The sequence below is a fragment of the Ovis aries genome, chromosome 20 (assembly GCF_016772045.2).
Source record: "Ovis aries strain OAR_USU_Benz2616 breed Rambouillet chromosome 20, ARS-UI_Ramb_v3.0, whole genome shotgun sequence".
Classification (NCBI taxonomy): domain Eukaryota; kingdom Metazoa; phylum Chordata; class Mammalia; order Artiodactyla; family Bovidae; genus Ovis; species Ovis aries.
In genome coordinates, this window is record NC_056073.1 from 15,808,110 (window position 1) to 15,829,072 (window position 20,963).

The following is a 20,963-nucleotide window of genomic DNA, read 5'->3' on the forward strand; positions in this document are numbered from 1 at the left end:
CACCCACTCCAATGCCTGCTCCTCCCCCGACGCACCCCCACCCAGCCCCACCCAGCCGCCCCAGGACAGCGCCCAGGTGAGACCAGCCACATACTTTCAGGAGCTACCTGCAGGCCTTTCACGCTCTGAGCCACCAGAGTGGCTCTCAGAGCTGCGATGGCTTGGTCTGTCCTCTGTGGGGAGGCAGCAAGAGCTTGTAAGATCCATGAGGTCGGGGCTGTGCCGGTCATGCTCTTTTCTCTTTCACCTGAAATGAGCACAGCATCTGCGCAGCAGGTGCTCAATACACAGATAATGATGAACGAAGGAATGAATGAGCAGATGAATGGATGAGCAAACAGACAACGGGCCCAGGAGACTGCATCCAGAAATCCACAGCTGCAGAGGAAGAGAACCACTTCCCTCCTTTGGAGAAAGCTGGACCCTCTGCCTCAACTCCACGTCCTTTGTCTCTGAGACAGAGATTTGGCCCTGAGAGCCCCGGGACTCTCCATCTCCTGACGCTGAGACGATTCCACCTGCTCACTAAGGTGAGGGGACGTGACGCTTCCCTCCTCCACCGAGGACAGCAGAGCCTCCCAAAGGGGCAGGCGTGGTGCCCTTCACTGAGCGTCCTCCCCCATCCTATGGTGCTCCTGAGACCAGGGCTCTGGTCAAAGCACGTGGAGTCAAATCCTCTACCTGTGATCAGGAGTGAGGCATCCAGGGGAGAGGGCGGCAGCCAGGGGGGTGCTGGCCCCGCTGCCCTGGGCCTCCCCCAGAGAGAAGCCCATCTGGGAACCTTTGCTCAGAGGTTCCACGTAGAAAAGCCATCCTCACATGCGTGACACAGACTCTCCTGGTCTCCGCCTGTCGAGATCCTGGGACGAAGGTTCCTAACCCCACAGCATCCATTTCCCCTTCTTATACCTTTCATACTAGAAGCTCTGCTCAGAATGATCCCCAAGATCCTCTGTAACTCAATATGATGGGTGACCAACTTTTGGCTAATGGGATAAGGGATCCGGCAATTTGGAGTCATGTCCTGAAAAGGAAGAGTTATGCCCCCTCCTACCCTCCTCTCCCTTCCCACTGGCTGGGTCATGGACCCAGGGGATGGGGTGGTGTGCTATCTTCAACATCCAAGGGCCTGGATGAACAACAGTCTGGGAGAAGTGTGGGTCCCCAACCCTGTCAAGGGGTCCAATTGCCCACCCAGACTTGTATGCGAGAAATTTCCATTTTGTTCAGATGCCTGATTTGGCGGTCTCTATTCCAGCAGTCTGGGGTTGCCAGGTGGGGCTAATGGTAAAGAATCGGTTGCCAGTGCAGGAGACACAAGAGACACGGGTTCGATCCCTGGATCAGGAAGGTCCCCTGGAGGAAGGCATGGCAACCCACTCCAGTATTCTTGCCTGGAGAATCCCATGGACAGAAAAGCCTGGTCGGCTACATGGGGTCACGAAGAGTCAGACACGACTGAAGCGACTTAGCACACGCCCATGCAGTCTAGCAGTCTAACCTCTCCCAGTGCCTACCGCAGTCCGTTCTCTGGTGACAGCGGGCAGAATGTGTGAGAGGGACCTTCCTCTTCGTCTGCGTCCTCAGCCCTTCAGCTCCCCGTCACCTCATGCCATCAGGTCTGCATTCCCAAGTGTCAGAGAGGGCCCTCCAGGTGGACAGCGGAGTCAGATCCTCGCCACGCCACCGCAGCCAACGCAAAGGAGGTGACCATCTGCCTCACTCACAATACATAATCCACTCCTCCCTCAAACTGACCATTTCTCAAACTCTGTCCTTGCTGAGAAAAGTCTCCTCCATGCTCCGGGACCACCTCACCTTATCAGGCCCACCCACTCCTGTGGGACAGGCAGTGAGGAAAGACAGAACACCTATGCAGCCCTGGACAGACCTCCGAGCCCCTCTGAGCCTCGATTTCTTCCTTTATAAAATGTGGATGATAACCCCCGTTTACAGGTTGGCGGAGAGAATTCAAGTTTATCTATTTATAAAATGCCTAGAGGACTTGCATGGTGGTCCAGCCAGTGGTTAAGACTCTGAGCTCGAAATGGAGAGGGCCCGGGTTTGACCCCTAGTTGGGGAACTAGATTCCACCTGCCCCAACTAAGAAGTCCACACGCCCCGAGAGAGGTCCCAAGAGCCACAACTAAGACCTAGTGCAGCCAAAATAAATAATGTGGTTTTTTAAAATAAGAATTTAAAAAAATTAAGTGTCTAGCAGTGCAACTGACACATAGTAGGTGCTCACTAAACTGTGATTGTTACTGCTCTGGAGATACTGAGGACAGAGCTGGAGGAGTCCTGAGTGATGCTCCCCCCACAACCCCCAGTGAAGGCTGGCTGGAAAGGGCATGAAGGAGAGAGCTGGGGAGCAGAGACCACCGGGGAAAGAGGAAGAGAGACAGGCAGAGCTGGAGGTGCCGTTCGGGGAGAGGGGGAAAGGCTCAGTGATGCCCACACTGGGCGAGAGGGTGGAGGGCACAGCTGTGGTGTCTATCAGCCGCCTGCAGCTCACACAGTCCCTGGGCCCATCTCACACCGTCTCCACCCATCACTTCTGTCGGGGTTGGGTACCCTCCCCGTACTGCCCCTGTTGCCACACCGTCAGCTGCTGTTTGTTGCCTCATCTTCCTTCCTGCCCGACAGGACACAAGAAGGGGACGGGAAGCAGCTGCCTTGCCCAGCAACCACCCCAGCCCCATGAGCTGCAGCGGCTCCTGGGTGGTTAACAGCCCAGGCTCTGTAGACAGACAGGCTGGGTTCTTTCCCCCCCGCTCCAGCCCTTAAGAGCTGATGACCTCAGCAAGTTATGCGGCTTGTCTAATCCTTCAATTTCCTCGTCTGCACAATAGGGAGAAAAGGGCCACTGAGAGGAAGGAATGAGATCATGCGTGGTGAGCACCCAGCCCTGGGTCTGGCATCACCGACAGTGTTCGATGAAGGGTAGCGACCCCAGGGTTGGCTTCGCAGGCGCGTGATCCAGGCAGGCACACACAGCCCTGCACTCAGAAGGGTTCCACCCCTGGTTCAATGCTCTGTTGCCACCATCTTGAAATTCTCAATAATTTTTGAAAAGGGCCTCTTGAAAAGTATGTTGTTGGTCCTGGCTAGTATCAGCATGCATACATTGAGTCTGCTGGCTGGGGGGACTAGACCCGGGGTTAGGGGGGAAGTTGCCCAGCAATCTGCTGGAGATGTGGGACATTAGAGGGAACTGGGGAATTCAAGGGGATCATTTAAGTAGAGTGATGTGGGACTCTGCGAGGTTGCCTGCAGTTAGGGACTGAGAGGGTGGTGAGACCACTACACACACCCTCCCTAGGCTTTGGGGTGGTGGAAGTGTCCCTCCCCCCAAGCCCCAGTCGAGATCTTTCGTTGTGGCACAAGACTCTGTGTCATGTGGGCTCAGTAGGTACAGTGTGTGGCACAGGTTCCAGAGCAGGCAGGCTCAGTAATTCCAGCGCTTGGGCTTAGCTTCTGCATGTGCGATCGTAGTTCCCCAGACAGGGCTCGAACCTGTGTCCCCTGCATCACAAGGCAGATTCTTAACCACTGGACTACCCGGGAAGTCCACGTCTCCTTGATTTTAAGTCCCAGGTTAGCACGTCTAGAAAGTGGTCTGGGGTACTGACTTGAACTCTCAGGAGTCAGGGAGCCTTGGAGAGGCTTCCATAGGGCTGGGGTTGCCTCTGGGCACTACAGGGAGGAATAACCCCCTCAGAACCCCTTGGACCCGCTGTCTCCCCTTACTGGACTGTGAGCTCCCAGAGGGCCAGACCGGGCCCACCCACAGCGAGGACCAGATGTTTGCAGAGCCGGCTATCAGGACCCCTGCATGCCCCTCTTCCCAGCCACCCCACGCTGGCCTTGGCTTCCCAAGACTGGCCACCACCACCATCACCGCCACCCTCTTCTGTTCCTGGGCCTTCCTGGGGTAGCCCCTGCATGAGTCTGAGGGTGGCCCAGTCTGGCAGGTGGAGTCCGGCCCTGGATGAGGCCCCTCTCCATCCGCCTCCGGCCACCTGTCCGGAGCACTCACTCCCTTCCCGACAGCTGGAGAGCGGCCCTGGAACCTCTGGTTAAGAGGTGGGGGGTAGTGTGGGAAGGTTCGGAGGGACCTAAGCCAAGGCTGAGGGGAGGCCCTTCTAGCTGATGGGGGTGCTGAGTGTGCATGGGGTGGGGGGAAGGAGAGAGGGCAAAGTGGAAATTGGGGGTGGGGCCTGAGAATGGAATGTGGAGTTCATTCTCCTGGGGGCGCAGCTGTTTATTTTGATCTTCTCAGTCAGCTGCAGCCTATTCCTTATCTCAGAGCTCAATCCAGACTCCACCTCCTTCCCTGTTGCTGAGCTGCGGAAGGCAGATACTGTGGGACACAGCCCCGCACCCTGCTCTCACTGCCTTAGTCCTCCCCAGCTCCAAGTTGCTAAAAGGGACAGGAGAGAGCAGCACCCCCCACCCCTGACAACCAGAAATGCCTGCTCCATGTTTCAGAGAGGTAACTAGCTCGTGAAACAGTCATCTCACGTTAAGACGCACCCCGCAACTGCCAGGACAACCTGAGCTGTCACCCTGGGTTTGCCAGGGTATTTCAGCTTTATAGGTGGTGGCCTTGGACTTGAAGGGTCTGGCGGATAGTGCTGGCTTAGTTGGGGACTTGAAGCAAGGGCAGCTGTCAACTCCCAGCCACACCAGGCTGTCCTCTCGGCTGTCACACTTACTACTCCTGCCAACTTTTTTTTTTTTTTAACATTTTTTCCTTTTTTGGCTGTGCCACCCAGCAAGTGGGGAATCTTTGTTCCCTAACCCGGGATCGAATTCTCACCCACTGCATTGGATGAGTGGAGTCCTAACCACTGGACCGCTGGGAAAGTTGCATCGTGCCAACTTTTTTAAAAAATTAATTTTGGGTTGTGCTGAGTCTTCGTTGCGGGGCGGGCTTTCTCAAGTGGTGGTGCATGTGCTTCTCATTGCGGTGGCTTTTCTCATTGCAGAGCGAGGGCTCAAGGGCTCACAGGCTTCAGGAGTTCCACCTCCCAGGCTCTAGAGTTGTGACGCATGGGCTTAGTTGCCCTGCAGCGTGTGGGACCAGGGATCGAACCCGTGACCCCTGTACTGGCAGGCAGATTCTTAACCACTGCACCGGCAGGGAAGTCCCGCTGTGCCAACTGTTTACTTGGCACCTTATGTCTCCAATGCGATGATGTGAAAACAGTAAGACTGATTTTCTATATGATTATGGAAACACAACTCATGACTTGTTTTGCATTTCTCTTGTCATTACAGAACTGGAACATTTAGAAAAAGGGGAAAAAGTGAAAAAGAAATCACCCATAGTTCTACTGCTTCCCCCAAACAACTGCTGTTAACATTTTGGTATAGTTTCTTCCAGTCTTTTCTCTATGTGTGTGTATATCTCTATGTGTGTACAACAGACAGTTGTCATTTTAATGCTACACATTTATTTAAAAGGTCAAAAGTTTAAGAAGACTGAATATATTGGCAAGGATATGGAATAACTGGAAGCCCCAAGCTCTTCTGGTAGGAATACAAAAGGAAACAACCACTTTAGATTACAGTTAATGTACCCAGTCTCTCAGTCTGGCTGACTTTGAGACCCCCATAGCCTGTGGCCCGCCAGGTTCCTCTGCTCATGGAATTTTCCAAGCAAGAATTCTGGAGTGGGTTGTCATTCCCTTCTCCAGTAAATGTATTGTATGAACACTTTTGCATCCTAATTTTCTCCTTAACATTACTATATAGGTAATTTTTGTGATATCACAGATTTTTGCAGTCGACATTTTTAATGACTACTCAATATTCCATGTACTAGATATAGTATATCTTGCTTAACCATACTCTATTGGGAGATGTTTCAGTTGTTCCAGTTTTGTATCACTATATGCCTGTCATTACGGACAAAATTTTCCCCTACATTTAGGACAGAGCCTGGAAAAGTGGGATGACCAAAGCAGAGGGTCAGAATATTCTAGAGCCATTTGATTTGATACCTTTAGCCAAGATGCTTTCTGAAGGGAGAATTTATCACACGGCAAGGTCATCAACAGGCAAGAACACACCCATTTAGACCCACTGCTATCATGTAGGGGCACCACTCTCTCTTATTTTTTCTTGGCCGCACCACACAGCATGCAGGGTCTTAGTTCCCTGACTAGGGATCAAACCCTCAGCCCCTGCAGTGGAAGTGGAGTCTTAACCACTAGACCACAAGGGAAGTCCCTGTTAGGTATCTTTTTATATATCTAAGTCATGTTACCTTTTGCAGACAGTTCTTTTTTTGGCTGCTGATCCCCTTTCCAACTGCACTGTCACTTCCTTTGGGGAGGTTACCTCTCCCCTAGTGCAAATCGAGGAGCCAACCTGACTGACTTGCAGCATGGAAACCAGAGCGTCTGGCCTGACCATTCCAACCATGCCGGCGGTCCTTCTGCTGAGCCCTTGGGCACTTTGTCAGTTTCTGCTCATTTCCAAAACTTGTTTTCCAGCCTTTCTGATGAGTCTATGGGTTCCCAACCTTCTTCCAATAAATTCCTTTTGCCTCATATCAGACAATCTGTTTCTGTTGCTAACAGAACCTTGAAAATATTGATACCTCGCCAACTTACTGTCTTTCAAATCGCAAGTCAGGACGCTTTACTGGGTCATGAAGTCATGAAGCTATCTGAACCAGCGTTTTTTAAAAATGAAACAACAGAATAAAAAAGATAAGTAAAGTGAAGTATTGTCTAGTTAATGAAACTTGTTTGTTTTATGTATACATATATGTGTGTGTATGTGTGCATAAGAAATAGGTTAAAATGAAGACATTTCTAATTTTGAAAAACATTGCCTTTATTGAACTTGAGTAACTTGAGAATAAAGAATAATCAAGAGCAATCTCTCCTAGACGTATTATCTATTTCTCCCCAAATCTTTAGTACTTAGGAAAATGTACTTCCTTTCCAAGAGAACAGTATATTTCAAGGCCCACCCACTATTTTATCTCTATTAATAGCTTGACATCTCCACCCACCCTTTACTTGATGATACTTAACGATAATGGACATCTTTTCCTCTTGGTCTTTAAATTTCTGTTAATGGCACCAATATTCTGCCACCCACCTAGGCTGAAATATCCCGTAGTAGTCTAGTCCTTGAACGCTCCTCCATTCATTTACTGACTACCTACTGCATCCCAGAAGGACAGGAGACGAGAGAGCAGCAAACGATAACACATGGGCACATACTTCATCTTTGGAGGACACATGGTACCTAACAGGGAAGAGCAGAGCGATTTCACAGTGCCAGTGACTCTTCATACCTTCCTACCGAATAACTACTAAGTTCTGTCGCTTCTACCTTCAAAATATTTTGCCAAATCGCCCCCCACCCTTGTTTCCATTCCTACTGCATCACCCTAGTTTCAATCCTTTTTATTTTGTGTAGGCTCTCTCTTGCCTACTGCCCTACTGAAATCTATTCTGATCATGTCACCTCTTTGCTCACAAGTTTTCAGTGATGGACTTTCCTGGTGGTCCAGTGGTTAAGGATCCGCCTGCCAATGCAGGGGACACCGGTTTGGTCCCTGGTCCAGGAAGATTTCACATGCCATGAGGCAACGAAGCCCATACATCACTAGTGAGCCCTTGTACCTACAGCCTATGCTCCACAACAAGAGAAGACATCACAGTGAGAAGCGCATGCGCCGTAATGAAGAGACGCTCCCACTGGCCACAGCTGCAGAAAGCCCGTGAGCAGCAACAAAACCCCAGCACAGCCTAAGTCTTCAGTGGCTTCCCATTACCTCCTAAACGAGTCCTAACTCCCCAACCCAACATTGTTTATTTGGCTTCTCCACCACTGCCCCAAAGTTTCTTTCTAGCTGCATGTCCACTAATCCACAGTCCACCAGGTCCTCTCTTCCCAACCACATAACTGTGTGAGGCCTGATTTTCTTCATACAAATCAATCAAAACAACATATTGAAACAGATTGAAGCAGGAGCAGATATGAGAACCCAGCTGTCTTCTACTAAGCCGGGCATTAAAGAGATTTTTGAAAAATATAAAACAAGGCCACACTGCAAATTTTTTTGTTTTGGAAAATACAGTTATTATCTTATAAAAAATATAATGCTATGTTACTGCAATGATTTTTATTGTTACTTTAGAGGAATTAATAAACATTTTTAAAATTTTGCACTTAACACTTTTTATTAGAAGTCAAACGTCGGTAGCTACCACTTTGAAAAGCAAAAACTTTGGGATTCTAAATCATTTTTAAGGGTGTAAAGTGATCCTGAGATTAGAAAGTTTGAGAACTGCTGCCTGAGATCTAACAAGTCAGTTAAAGCAGACACAGGGGTCTCTGAAATGCCCCAGCTTTCCCCCCTTACTCAAGTGTTTTAACTCCCTGCCCCAGTCTGTTGCTGGAGTTTTTAAACCATTAAAAAAATAAGCAGTGGTAATAGCAGAGACATTACTTTGCCAACAAAGGTCCATATAGTCAAAGCTATAGTTTTTCCAATAGTCATATATGGATATGAAAGTTGGACTATAAAGAAAGCTGAGCACCGAAGAATTGATGCCTTTGGACTGTGGTGTTGGAGAAGGCTCTTGAGAGTTCCTTAGACTGCAAGAAGATCAAACCAGTCAATCCTAAGGAAATCAACCCTGAATATTCATTGGAAAAACTGAGGCTGAAACTGAAGCTCCAATACTTTGGCCACCTGATTTGTGAGCCAGCCGATTCATTAGAAAAGACCCTGATGCTAGGAAAGATAGAAGGAAGGAGGAGAAGGGGATGACAGAGGATGAGATGGTTGGATGGCATCACTGACTCGATGGACATGAGTTTGAGCAAGCTCTGGGAGCTGGTGAAGGGTAGGGAAGCCTGGTGTGCTGCAGTCCATGGGGTCACAAAGAATTAGACACGACTGAGCAACTGAACAACATATAAAGAATAATTATTATTATAGAAATAATAGTGACTATAGAAACAGTCATCAGTTGTACTAGAATCAATAATAATATAAAGAATAAATAAGCCTGGGGACTTCCCTGGGGGTCCAGTGTTGAGGTCTCTGTATTTCCACAGCAGTAGGCATGAGTTCCATCCCTGGTTGGGGAACTAAGATCCCATAAGTCATGCAAGGGGGTCAAAAACAACAACAAACAATAGGGACTTTCCTGGTGGTCCAGTGGCTAAGACGCAGGGGGCCCCAGGTTTGATTCCTGGTCAGGGCATTAGATTCCACACACTGCCACTAAGAGTTCACTTGCCTCAACTAAAGATCTTGTGTGTTCAGAAAGATGGTAACAACGACCCTATATGCAAGACAGCAAAAGAGATACAGATTTGAAGAACAGACTTGTGAACTCTGTGGGAGAAGGTGAGGGTGGGATGATTTGAGAGAACAACACTGAAACATGTATATTACCATATGTGAAATAGATCACCAGTCCAAGTTCGATACATGAAACAGGGCACTTAAAGCCGGTATGCTGGGACAACCCAGACGGATGGGATGGGGAGGGAGGTGGGAGGGGTGTTCTGGACAGGGGGACACATGTATACCCGTGGCTGATTCATGTCAATGCATGGCAAAAAACACCACAATATTGTAATTAGTCTTCAATTAAATTAATTTTTTTAAAAAAGATCCCATGTGCCACAACTAAGACTTGGTGCAGCCAAGTATATATATATATGTATATAAAGAATAAATAAGCCTAATAATTGTCATAGGCTTTTAGCTAAAAAAAAAAACAACTCAGATATTCAGAGAAGAAAAAGATACAGAAACAATCACCATTTAAAACTGCTCCTGAATATCTTCCCATCAAGTCCACTCCTCTTTCATTTTTCTCAAATGGCACCTCTGCAGAGACATTCCTGGTAAATCCATCCACAAGAAACTGTTCCTTCCTCCAGATTCCCACAGCACTGTCACTCCAACCTTTCCTGCCAGCCAGGAAACCAGTAAGAGTCCAGTGAATGCATACTGAATTCCTAAATATGCACATTGAACTATCACAAATTCAATGCTGTCCACTGGAGGAGGTCCCCAACAGCCTCAGAAAACCACTTACATTGGTTTCGTATGATTTGAGCCCTTCCCCAAACTCAGCATAATGGTTCCACCAAAGACGCGGCCATCTGTCTCAGTGAAAACAGCTATGCTGGAGATCCTTAGATAATGTCCAAGCCATGCACAGTGTGTTTTATGAGCAGTTTAAGGAGACCTTAATAGTAATGTTGATGTGTTTTGCTTTTACACTGACTGTGAACCCAACACAGCACAAAACGTGGCTCTAGGGCTTCCCTGGTGCCTCAGGAGTAAAAGAATCCACCTGTCAAATGCAGGTTCCATCCCTGGGTCAGGCAGATCCCACATGCCGCCATGGAGGAGCTAAGCCCGTGCGTCACAGCTCTTGAGTCTGAGCTCTAGATCCTGGGGATGTAACTAGTGAGCCCTCGCACCACAACTGCTGAAAAACTCGTGCCCTACAGCCCATGCTCCACGACAGGAGAAGCCACCACGAGGGAGCAGCCCTGGCTCTCCACAACTGGAGAGAATCCTGCGCAACAGTGAAGACCCAGGACAACCACAAACGAAATCAACAATAAAAATAAGTAAATGTGGTTCTACTGTCAATGAGGAATGGACAAGCCCTCTGAGGCTTACAGATATTGTTGGAGGGACATGCCAGGTGGCTGGGCCATGAGTCCTACATCTACGCAGTCCTGTCTTCAGGGCAGGGTACGTGGCCGCCACCCTGGGCTGGGGCTGCTGCCCATTCTGGGGTGGAGTATCTGGAAGGTGAAGTTGCAGGCCCAGCACTAGGACCCAGCTTCACCACCAACTCCAGAGGTGTGCCACAGCCACTGCCCTGGTGCCACACCCCTGCCAAGGAGAGAAAGGAAAATGAGGGGGGAGGGGACGGAGCTGGAAGAAAAGCTTGTTTGCACCATGTTGCAGTTAGGGCGGCTGTGGTCGGGCTGATTCATCCAGGGCTCCCCAGAAAGGTCAGGGCCCCAGCCCCACCTAGCAGAGCTCACATCGACACCACCCACCCCTGCTTCCTGGGTAGCTGCAACACCTGACCTGCCTGCTGGGGCAGGGGCGGGGTCCTCCTGGTTCCTTCCCTGCCATCTTGCTTGGCTTAGGGGACAAGCCTGCAGCTCCAGCCAGGAGCACCGAAGGATAGGGGAGGCTTTGGGACACACAGAGACAGCTCAGGGGCCTACCTGCCTGTTCTGCCCCGTCTTAATGCTGTGTTCAGGACGTCTTGACAGGGAACCCGGGGTCCACTCACACTCCTTGGTGGGAGTGCCCTCCAAAGTGCACATTCACACACACACACACACACACACACACACACTGTGCATGAAAGGTCCAACTCCAGTACGGCTGAGCTCCTTTGCTGCTCACTTGAAACTATCAAAACATGTTTGACTCTTTGCGACCCCATGGACAATACAGTCCATGGAATTCTCCAGGCCAGAATACTGGAGTGGGTAGCCGTTACCTTCTCCAGGGGATCCTCCTAACCCAGGGATCAAACCCAGGTCTCCCGTATTCCAGGCGGACTCTTTACCAGATAAGCCACCAGGGAAGCCCTAATCGGCTAAATACCCAATATCAATTTTTTTAACTTTTTTTTTTTTAACTAAAAAATAGAAAAAGAAGTCTGACTCCAGTCAGAGTTCTTTCAGCCACTGGCCTCTCAACACTAACTGGCTGTATGACCTTGGGCAAGTTATTTAACCTCTGTGCCTCAGTTTCTCTACCTGCAAAATAAGGGAAACCTCAGAGGATTCTTGTGAGGAATAAATGAGAAACAAGTTAATAAATATCCACATTTATTATCAATTCACATGAGCTTCCCAGGTGGCACAGAGGTAAAGAATCCACCTGCCAATGCAGGAGATACAAGAGATGTGGGTTCAATCCCTGGATTGGGAAGATCCCTTGGAGGAGGAAATGGCAACCCATTCCTGTATTCTTGCCTGGAGACTCCCATGGACAAAGGAGCCTGGGGGGCTACAGTCCATGAGGTTGCAAAGAGTTGGATATGAGCACACACACACACACACAGCACATTAGAAATTTATGTACACATAGTACATATTACACATAGGCACCTCCCAGCACATGGAAGTATCGTGCAAACATGTGCTCTATTATCCCAACATCTTCGCTGCCACCCGTCTGCAAAGAAATGAGGGTTCAGAGAAAATCCACACAATAGATTCCTACAAGAAACACCCAACTCTAAGAGCTGCACATGAGGTGAAGCAGGGGACACACAAGACTTCTGAGGACCACCCAGGAGGCACCAAGCTCATGTCCAGTGGCTATAAAGAGAGTTTTGAGTTAGAGCCCAAGAGGTTGGGCCCTGAGCAGAAAAAACTCTTGTTTCCTTGGAGACCAAGAGACCCAACAGGAAGAACTCTGCCTGGTCCTAGAGGCAGAATTCTAAGAAAAGATGGTGGCCACCCCTAAGACCAGCAGGTACCAGCTGACGGGAAAGAAAAAGAGACTGGAAACCATTTGAAAGTTCTACACTCTGGCCCAAGCTCAGCCACCCAGCACATCTGAGAGTGCGTAACCCTAAGATCCCCGCTCACTGTGATGAAAATAGACTCCACCTCTGAACAGTCTCCCGATCTGTGGTTCTGTAGTAGATACTGCTTAGAGAAAAGGGAACAGGGCTGGAAGGAAAGCAAAAAGCAGTCCTGATCCCCGGGGCCGTGTGCAGGGAAGAAAAAACACTCTTCCCTCCATAATCCAAAGACAGCTTGTGATATCCACTTGCCAGAGAGGAGTAAATCCTCCCTGGGGTCTTATTCCAGGCTGTTTCCTCAGCACCCAGCAGAGTTAGCATAATAAACAGGAGTTTAGGAAGAAGAGTCTATGAAGAGCAGAGAGAGGCCTTCCGGGGGACATGCCGCCTGGCTGGGAGTGCCCTAGTACCCCATCCTCCCGTCCCCTGGCCCTTCCTCCCTCCTCCCACAGCCTCTAACACCCCCAGCTGGAGCCCAAGCTCTGCATCTGCCGGAGGCCCTGCTCCTGGCTTCCTTTCCCAGAACCCGGGGCCCCCCAGGGGAGGGGCTGGGAGGTGCAGCCTGGAGGGGAGAGGACAGAGAACAGGAGGCAGGCCGAGCTGGAGCAGACAGTGTGGGGGCCAGAATTGGGAGTTTCTTGGACAGTCCCAATTTCAAGTATTCTGTCCAACGGTCTGACCACAGGCCAGAACTGTGGGCCGATTTTTATTCTAGAAAAGAGGATGAGATGAAGTCATCGGTGGGATGGCGAGCAAAGATACCAGGGCTGCCCTCTCGTAGCTGGATGGCCCCCACGCCCAGTCCCTGGAGCTCAGGCTGCGGGATGATCGTGAGGATGATATGATGGTGACAGAAGTATCGCGTGTAAGGGTGTATGACCTGCTGGGTAGTTGGCAGGGCTTTGAGCGTATTATCTCCTAAGCCTGGTGCAGAGCGTGGGCCCGGAAGCCTCGGCCCCTTAACTCTGTGTAACCACTTTGTGCCCCAGCTTCCTCGTCTACATAAAGGCATCACAAGGGACTTCCTTGGTGGTTAAGAATGCCCCTTCCAATGCAAGGGATACAGGGTCCATCCCTGGTCCCGGAAAACTCCATGGGCCACAGGGCAACTTAGCTTGTATGCCACAAACACTGAAGCCTGGGCACCCAAAAGCCCACACTCAGCAATGAGAGAGGCCACCACAAGAGGCTCGCAGACTAGAGAGTCGCCCTCAGCTCACCACCTGCCCCCCTTACCCCCACTGCAACTAGATCCAGGAGCAGCAGCAAATACCCAGTGCAGCCAAAAAGAACAAAAAAGGCTTCATGATAGTATGTCCCTCACAAAGCCGCTACGAGGACACAAAAAGATCTGATCTGGATATTATAAAGCGCTCAGGAGTGTCAGGACAATTAATCCCCACAATGACTCGGTGAGGAAGGCGCTACCCTTACGCCCACTTGACAGGTAAGGAAACAGTTTCACACAGCCAAGGGGCCAAGCTGGGACTCAAACCAGGGTGGTTTCTGTCTTGAGTCCAGGCTCTCTGAGCCACTCCACGAGAGAAAGCACGGGTTAGGTGCTCACGTGCACAAATCAGACAGGCAAAGGGCCACGACAGACTTCCAGCTCCGAAACTGTCCTGCTGCTTAACCCTCGGTGCCTTGCCTTGCTCCTTCCATACAATGGACCTCCCGCCTAACAGGGTGGTGGTGAAGGGTGGGGAGTGCTTGCAACCGGCGGGTTAAGGCCCCTCTCTCTGGGCGTGGCCTCCATGGCGCCCCCTGGCCCCAAGGTTTGTAACTGCACTCTCTGCCCTGGCACAGGCTGAGCCCGGCCTGCCCTGAGGGGGCGGGGAACCCCAGTGGTTCTGGGCCTTTCTAAAGGTCTGAGAGGCTAGAACGCAGATCTGGGCCAACAAACGAGGCACCAGGTAACCGCTCTGGCCCTCCCTCCTTCCTGGGGACAACGCCTGGGCCCCGGCTGGCTCTCCTTAGGAGTGGCTGTCCTAGGGTGGTTCTAAGCACGGTGGGAGAACTGGGCAGGTTGCTGAGGACAAATAGTTTCTGAGAGGCGCGGTTTTGGAGGACCTTAAAAAAAGATGACATGATGCGGGTGTCATGCCCTTGAAGGCTATGAAAGGCAACGCTGACAAGGGCTGCTGGGCTTGCCCTCGGCTCCTAACGCGGCTCCTTCTATCTTCAGGACAAAGGAAAACCAGGGAGGGGAAAGAGCAGGAGGGGAGGGAGGGGACCCCGGGCCTGGGAAGGGAGCCTGCCCTAGCCGGGAAGTGAGCCTATCCCAGCGGCCCAGGCCCACACGTTCCGGCCCGAGCCACGAGGAGACCTGCGACCACATTTCATGGGGACGGTGCTGGGTCAAAAGTGGCTCTCTGGGCCCTGGTGTGTTCACAGCTGGGGATGAGGTCGGGGAAAGGCCCCAGGAAACCAAGCCGGTAGCTGCAGGACCAGGTGGCGCTCTTCAGCCAGCCCATCCAGCAGCCTTGGAGTCGCGCGCTAGGCAACAGCGCCGCCTGGTGGACACATGGAGAGGTAAGTGAAGTGCAAGTCTTTCAGTCGTGTCGGACTCTCTGCGACCCCATAGACTGTAGCCTGCCAGGCTCCTCTGTCCATGGGATTCTCCAGGCAAGAATACTGGAGTGGGGAGCCGTTCCCTCCTCCAGGGCATCTTCCCAACCCAGGGATCGAACCTAGGTTTCCCGCATTGCAGGCGGATTCTTCACCATCTGAGCCACCAGGGAAGGAAGCCCAAGAATACTGGAGTGGGTAGCCTATCCCTTCTCCAGGGGACTTCCCGACCCAGGAATTGAGCCGGGGTCTCCTGCATTGCCGGCGGATTCTTTACCAGCTGAGCTACCAGGAAAGCCCTGGGGAGGTAAGCCAGTCAGTAATCCCATGGGAGGCTTAGAGGCTTAGAAGGAGTTTGAAGGGCTTCACCTGGCAGAAGCCTCACCTGAGCATGTGCTCTATACACCCCTAGATGAGGAACTCACTTGTGCAGAAAGATTAGGCAATTATTTGTTAGAAAGTGTTTATGCTTTGTGGAAATCTGCCTCTACCAGTCCCCTACCTGGGGGCTTCCAAAGGCAGCCTTTCAAATGTCTGAACACAACTACAATAACCCTCCTAAATCTTCTCCCCATTTGCCTCAAACTTCCAGAGTTGTTTAGCACCCACTTACTCTTCCTTTCCTTTCCCTCAGTTATATGGTTGTCTTTTTTCTTTTTGGCTGCACAGAGTCCTGTGAGATCTTAGTTGTTCCTTGGACCAGGGATTGAATCTGGGCCCTTGGCAGTGACAGCGCCGAGTCCTAACCACTGGACCACCAGGGAATTCCATCCTTTTTAATATTAACTTCCAGAGAATCCCTCTTCCAACTCTATATGCAGGCCACCTCCCTCCCCGCACTAGCAGAATCATTTTAAAACATTTTTGGGTTGGGACTTCCTTGGTGGTCCAGCAGTTAAGACACCCAAGTTTCACAGCAGGGGGAACAGGTTCAATTCCTTGTCAGGGAACTAAGATCTCTGCATGCCATGCAGCTCAGCAAACAACAACAAAAAACCTTGGGATCTCAACCTCCTACTGTGCAGGGTGTGTGTTCAGGAAGTTGATGCTCTGATCTGAGGATTAAATAGACATCTGGAGCACAGGCTCTGAAATCAGACCAGGGTTCAAATCTGGGTTCTGCCCCTTACTAGCTCAGGTAAGCTTCTAAGCCTTTCTGAAATTCAGTTTCTTCATCTGTAAATTGGGACTAGAAGCATTTACTTGTTGGCATTATGGTGAATGTGAAATGAGATAAGGCAGGTAGAACAGCTCCTGGCAACATCATTCAGCTCCTAAGTGGCCACTATAATCACATTTGCTAGTGTTTGGGGCTGCAGTGAGTGCTGCGGGCAAGAGTAAGGTGAAAGGGCAGAGATGAAAAGAAGACTTTGTGGAGTTAGCTAGCCAAACAACACAAATCCCAGCACAAAATCCAAAAAATGAGTACCATGTTGCAACCCCATTTCCAGGGGGGTCTCTGACCACCTCCACAGTCCCCCCACCCACCTACACACACACACAGAGTACAGGAGCAGGCCTTGACAGCTCTTTGAAACTCAGAGGGTTTAAAATTTAAATGTCTTTGAGGGCAAGAGAAACACACCAAAACAAACACACCTCCGCGCAGCAGAGAAAGGGAAACTTGGCAGGGGCCCCAGAACTTTCCTCACCCCCAGCCCTCCCTAAACTTCCTCTTGTGGTTTCTCAAGAGTACAACCTGTTCTCAAGCAAAAGAACAGCGCCTGGGGCAGTGGGCTGGGGCTTGCCAAGGCTTCCATCACACCCCACCCTACAGGAGGAGGAGGGGGTGTGTGTGTGCCGAGGAGCAGCCTGGAGGTCCACACAGTTCTGATCTTCACATCCTGCTTACCTGTGATGGAGGTGTGACCACCCTCTACCCTCAACTCCCAGCATCAACACCCATCCCCACCTCCACCCCCCCCCACCCCCGCCACCTGCCCCTGAGACACTAGAGCTAGTCTGACTGCAGGCAGAGAGGGACCTCTGGGCCTCCCCAGATCTGTTTAGAGGCCTCATGTGGGAAATCTAGTTCCAGAGAGATAATGGAAAATCAGCAGGAATCCATGGAGCCTCCGCCCTGTGACCTGGCTGGCATCATGGCTGAGTCCCGGTCCACCTAGAGGGATGCATCTCAGATGTGCAGATGCAGTTTGGGGACGCAGCTCTGGGATGCAGCGGCTGTGAGGAAGAAAGGTGCGTGTCTTAAGACTGCTTAAGGTCACTCCCTGACCATCTTCCTGACTCAGCTACCAAGTTGGGGTCCAGAACATGAAGGATTCTGCTCTTCTTAAAGATTCCCAACAAAAGAAGTGTCTTGGTTTCCCATCTCCCTAGATTCTGGCACATCACCTCCATGCATCTTTCCTGCATCAAACCTTGGTTTATTCCTGTTTGTGAGTGAGGCTTACTCAGGAGAATACACACACACACACACACACACACACACACACACACACACACACACACACACAGGGTCATTAGGAAGGGATACAAGCTCTGTGTAGTCCCCACAACTCTGATCCAGGCCTGCTGGGGCTCCCTGTAAACAGCACCTGCACCCACACTCAGCTAACAAATTGCTCTCCTCTGCATCATTTGAGATACAGGACCACAGACTCCCTTTGGGAAATTCCTAAGCCCCTGGCTTAAGGGCACATTCCATGTGGTCAGTCAAGGAGGTGGGCTATCCCAATGGTTAAGAACAGGGCCTCCCAAGTCAAGTAACCTGGGTTTAAATCTCAACCCTGTCCTCTGGAAAATTATCTCCCCCAGGCCCGAATTTCCTCATCTGTAAGATGGGATATCCCATGGACAGAGGCGCCTGGCGGGCTACAGTCCATGGGGTCGCAAAAAAGTTGGATATGACTTAGCGAGTTAACAACAAAGATGGAGATAATACTAGTGTTCACCTCACAGGCCTGTTGGGAAGATTACAGGAGACATTACACCTAAAACATTTGGAAGAGTGCCTGACAGTGCTATATAAGCCTTAGCTAGTGTTCTGAACCCTTGATAGAAATGGAAAAGAGAAGGCACTTGGGACCATGGAGGTCATGGTCTCAAAGACTGGGCAGAGACTGGGGTATTGGTGGAATCCTCAGAGATGCTTTTGATCCCGAATTCCTGGGGAATAGAAGCTCTGACTTGTTTGCCCTTATGCCCCCACTATTTAGCCTGTGCAGATAGTGTGGTCTCAGCAGACAACTGGATGAATTCATAAATTGTTGTGTCAGCCATCTCTCAAGTGAGCCTGGGAATTGAAAATGCAGAAGCAGCGGCAGGAAAACAATGGCAGATCCACTTCTTTTCACTCACCTCTAGTGCCAAGGAGAACTGAGCTGGGGGCTTCGATTTGTTACAGGAAACAGTCTTAGCATCCAGGGCTGGGGGGTGGGTACCCCAGCATTGTGTGGACTCTCCCTGCTGCACCTACTTGGGAATTTCTGGGGTCCTGGGAACCAGCCCAGAAACATGCCTTTCCCAGAATCCATCCTGTTCATTCCTATCTCTTCTTCGTGTCTAGACAGCAGGGTTAAAGAGAGCAGCAGCTGTTTCTGTGTCCCCATTGTTTCCCAATGCCCAACCCAACAGTCAGGGTTCAGTCCAGCTCTGTAGAATGAGTAAGCTGCCCACAAAGACCCCACCACTTTTCTGCCTGCTGACTTTCCATCATTGAGAACCCAACTTAAATGTCTTCTCTCTGAAGCCTTCCCAGCCACCCCAACTTGGCATCTTGTCTCTGTTGTTCTATGACTCAGGGGAGATCACTGTGGATGAATAACACCTTTGTACCCTCAGCATCCCAGCCAAATCCCAGACACACAGTAGGTGCTCAATCAATGTTTGCAGATGAATACATTAAGGCTCCCTCAGTAACAGCAACCAATGTCTTCAGTTACTCCTCTTGTTGACACATTAAAAGACACAGAAGAGGCTAGAGCCATCACTTGTCGGTAGATGCCATCTACCCATCAGACACTAGAGAGACCACCATTGCGAGACCCCTCTCTGCCGTCCTGTCTTCCAGCCTGCTCCCCCGGCCCCGGCTGGCAGAAGGACCCCAAGGCTCCCTGCCCACCCTCTGCCCTCCCTCCGCCTCCCAGTTCATCTCTGAGGTATGCAGAACGACAACAGAAAGCCCAGTGAGGGCACTGGGCTTCCAGTTCAGCTTGCAGGGGGTCTGTGCGGACACAGAGAAAGCAGAGAGCTTTGGGTGGGGGGGGGGGGGGGGCTTCTCTGCCCTTCAGCCACGTGCAACTCAGAGAGAAAGTGAGTTGAGCTTTGAGAGACAACGGGAGGTGATGAGACGCAGTGACCTCTCTAACCACCGCCCCCCATCCCGGATCCCCCGCCAGTCTCAGCTTGGAGGTTCCAGGAAAGCAGGGTGTCGCTGACACCCATCTATCTTGGTTTCTCCAGCCCTCAAGCCTACCTTCTCGGCAGGTGAGCCCCCGGAGCATCGACCGTGGCCGCACACACTCTCTCCCGCCGCCTCTGGCTTCTGTCTCTGGGGAGGTGTGTGTGTGTAGGGGGGTCGCCACCTCCAGCCTCGGGGAGGGGCGTGCACCCCTCCCCCAGGCGCCCAAACAGAACCAGCCTCCGCTGCCGCAGACGCGGCGTGTTTACAAAGTCGGCGCCTCGCCGCCAATCCCGAGTTTAAAGCTGGGCAGGAAGTGGGGAAGAGGGGGCGGGGGAGACAAAGGGGCTGGGTGCTCCGCTCAGCGAAGGTTTGGGCCCCGACTCCTCCCGGCGGTTCGCCGGGCGCCGCGATCCCGGCCCTCAGACGCCGCCCCACGCGTGCCACGCGCCCCAGGTGAGGGGGTGATGGGGGTGCCCCCCAGGCACAAGTGCTCCCGGCGGGCAGGCGCTGCGCAGGATTCCAGTCATCGGCCTCTGAGCATTTTCCACTCATCCGTTCGCCACGCAGGAAATAAACATTAGGCGCTGTTTCTTGACCTCTTACTCTTAAGTCTGCACATGATAGACCCTTCGTCTGTATTAGCTCACCCCCAACCCCTATCCATCTCATCCCATCCTAGTTTTACAAGAGAGGAAACTGAGGCACAGTGAAGTCAGGCAATGTATCCGAAGACCCAGAGCTGGCGAGTTCTGAGGTTCAAATCCAGCCTCTGCGTCCTGCCAGACACCCGCAAACGGGGCGGTGCAGGGAAGACCCCCGCCCCCTCATCCGGAGGAGGCTGACCCGCGAGCGAACCACAGAAAACCACAGGCACCGCGTGGACGCAACGGCCTGGGAGGGAGACCGGCGAGCGACAGCCTCCAGCCAGCGGCGCCTTCAGGCTCGCCCGCAAACGCCTGCAGATTCACACAGGGCGAGAGGGCAGCGTGATGCACCGGAACACCAGAACTGGGTGGCTGTGAAGCTCTAGTTCCAAGTGGGGCTGCGGAGACCCCAGCACAAAACAGGGTTTCCCTTCAGATTTCCCGCTCATAAGAATCACCTGGAGACTTAAGAATACAGGTTCCCAGGCCCCTCTCCTAGAGAGCAAATCAATGGGGACCCAGCGGAACCCCACACAACCATCCAGGAAAGTTCGGAGCGTCCCAGGGATGTGCTTTTCATGAAAAAGCGATTTCATTTAAAAAAAGGTGTGAAACCGTGGGCTCATTTTCCGGGGCAAACTTCCGGGGCTAACTGAACCCACCGCTCACAAAAGGTCACGTGAGCCGGGGTTGCGGTGGGGGGGTCACCCTGCGGACCTCGCAAGGCCTCGGAAAGCTCCGCCCGGCGCGCTTCGCCCCGCCCCTGGCTCCCGCCCCGCCCCTGGCTCCCGCCCCGCCCCTTGACTACAAGTCCCGTCGTGC

At 51.6% G+C, this 20,963-nt stretch overlaps 1 protein-coding gene across 7 annotated transcripts in view; it reads right to left on the bottom strand.

The window, feature by feature from the left end:
* CCND3 (cyclin D3) overlaps positions 1-19,769 on the bottom strand; it is a 94,730-nt gene extending 74,961 nt beyond the window's left edge. For 3 of the 7 annotated variants that reach the window (XM_060402985.1, XM_060402984.1, XM_060402982.1), the window contains exon 1: positions 95-19,769. The gene's annotated coding sequence lies outside the window, so the exon portion shown is untranslated. The remainder of the gene's footprint in view (positions 1-94) is intronic. The other 4 variants (XM_027958331.3, XM_027958330.3, XM_060402986.1 and 1 more) reach the window with 2 other exon arrangements.
* Between the last annotated feature and the right edge of the window lie 1,194 nt (positions 19,770-20,963).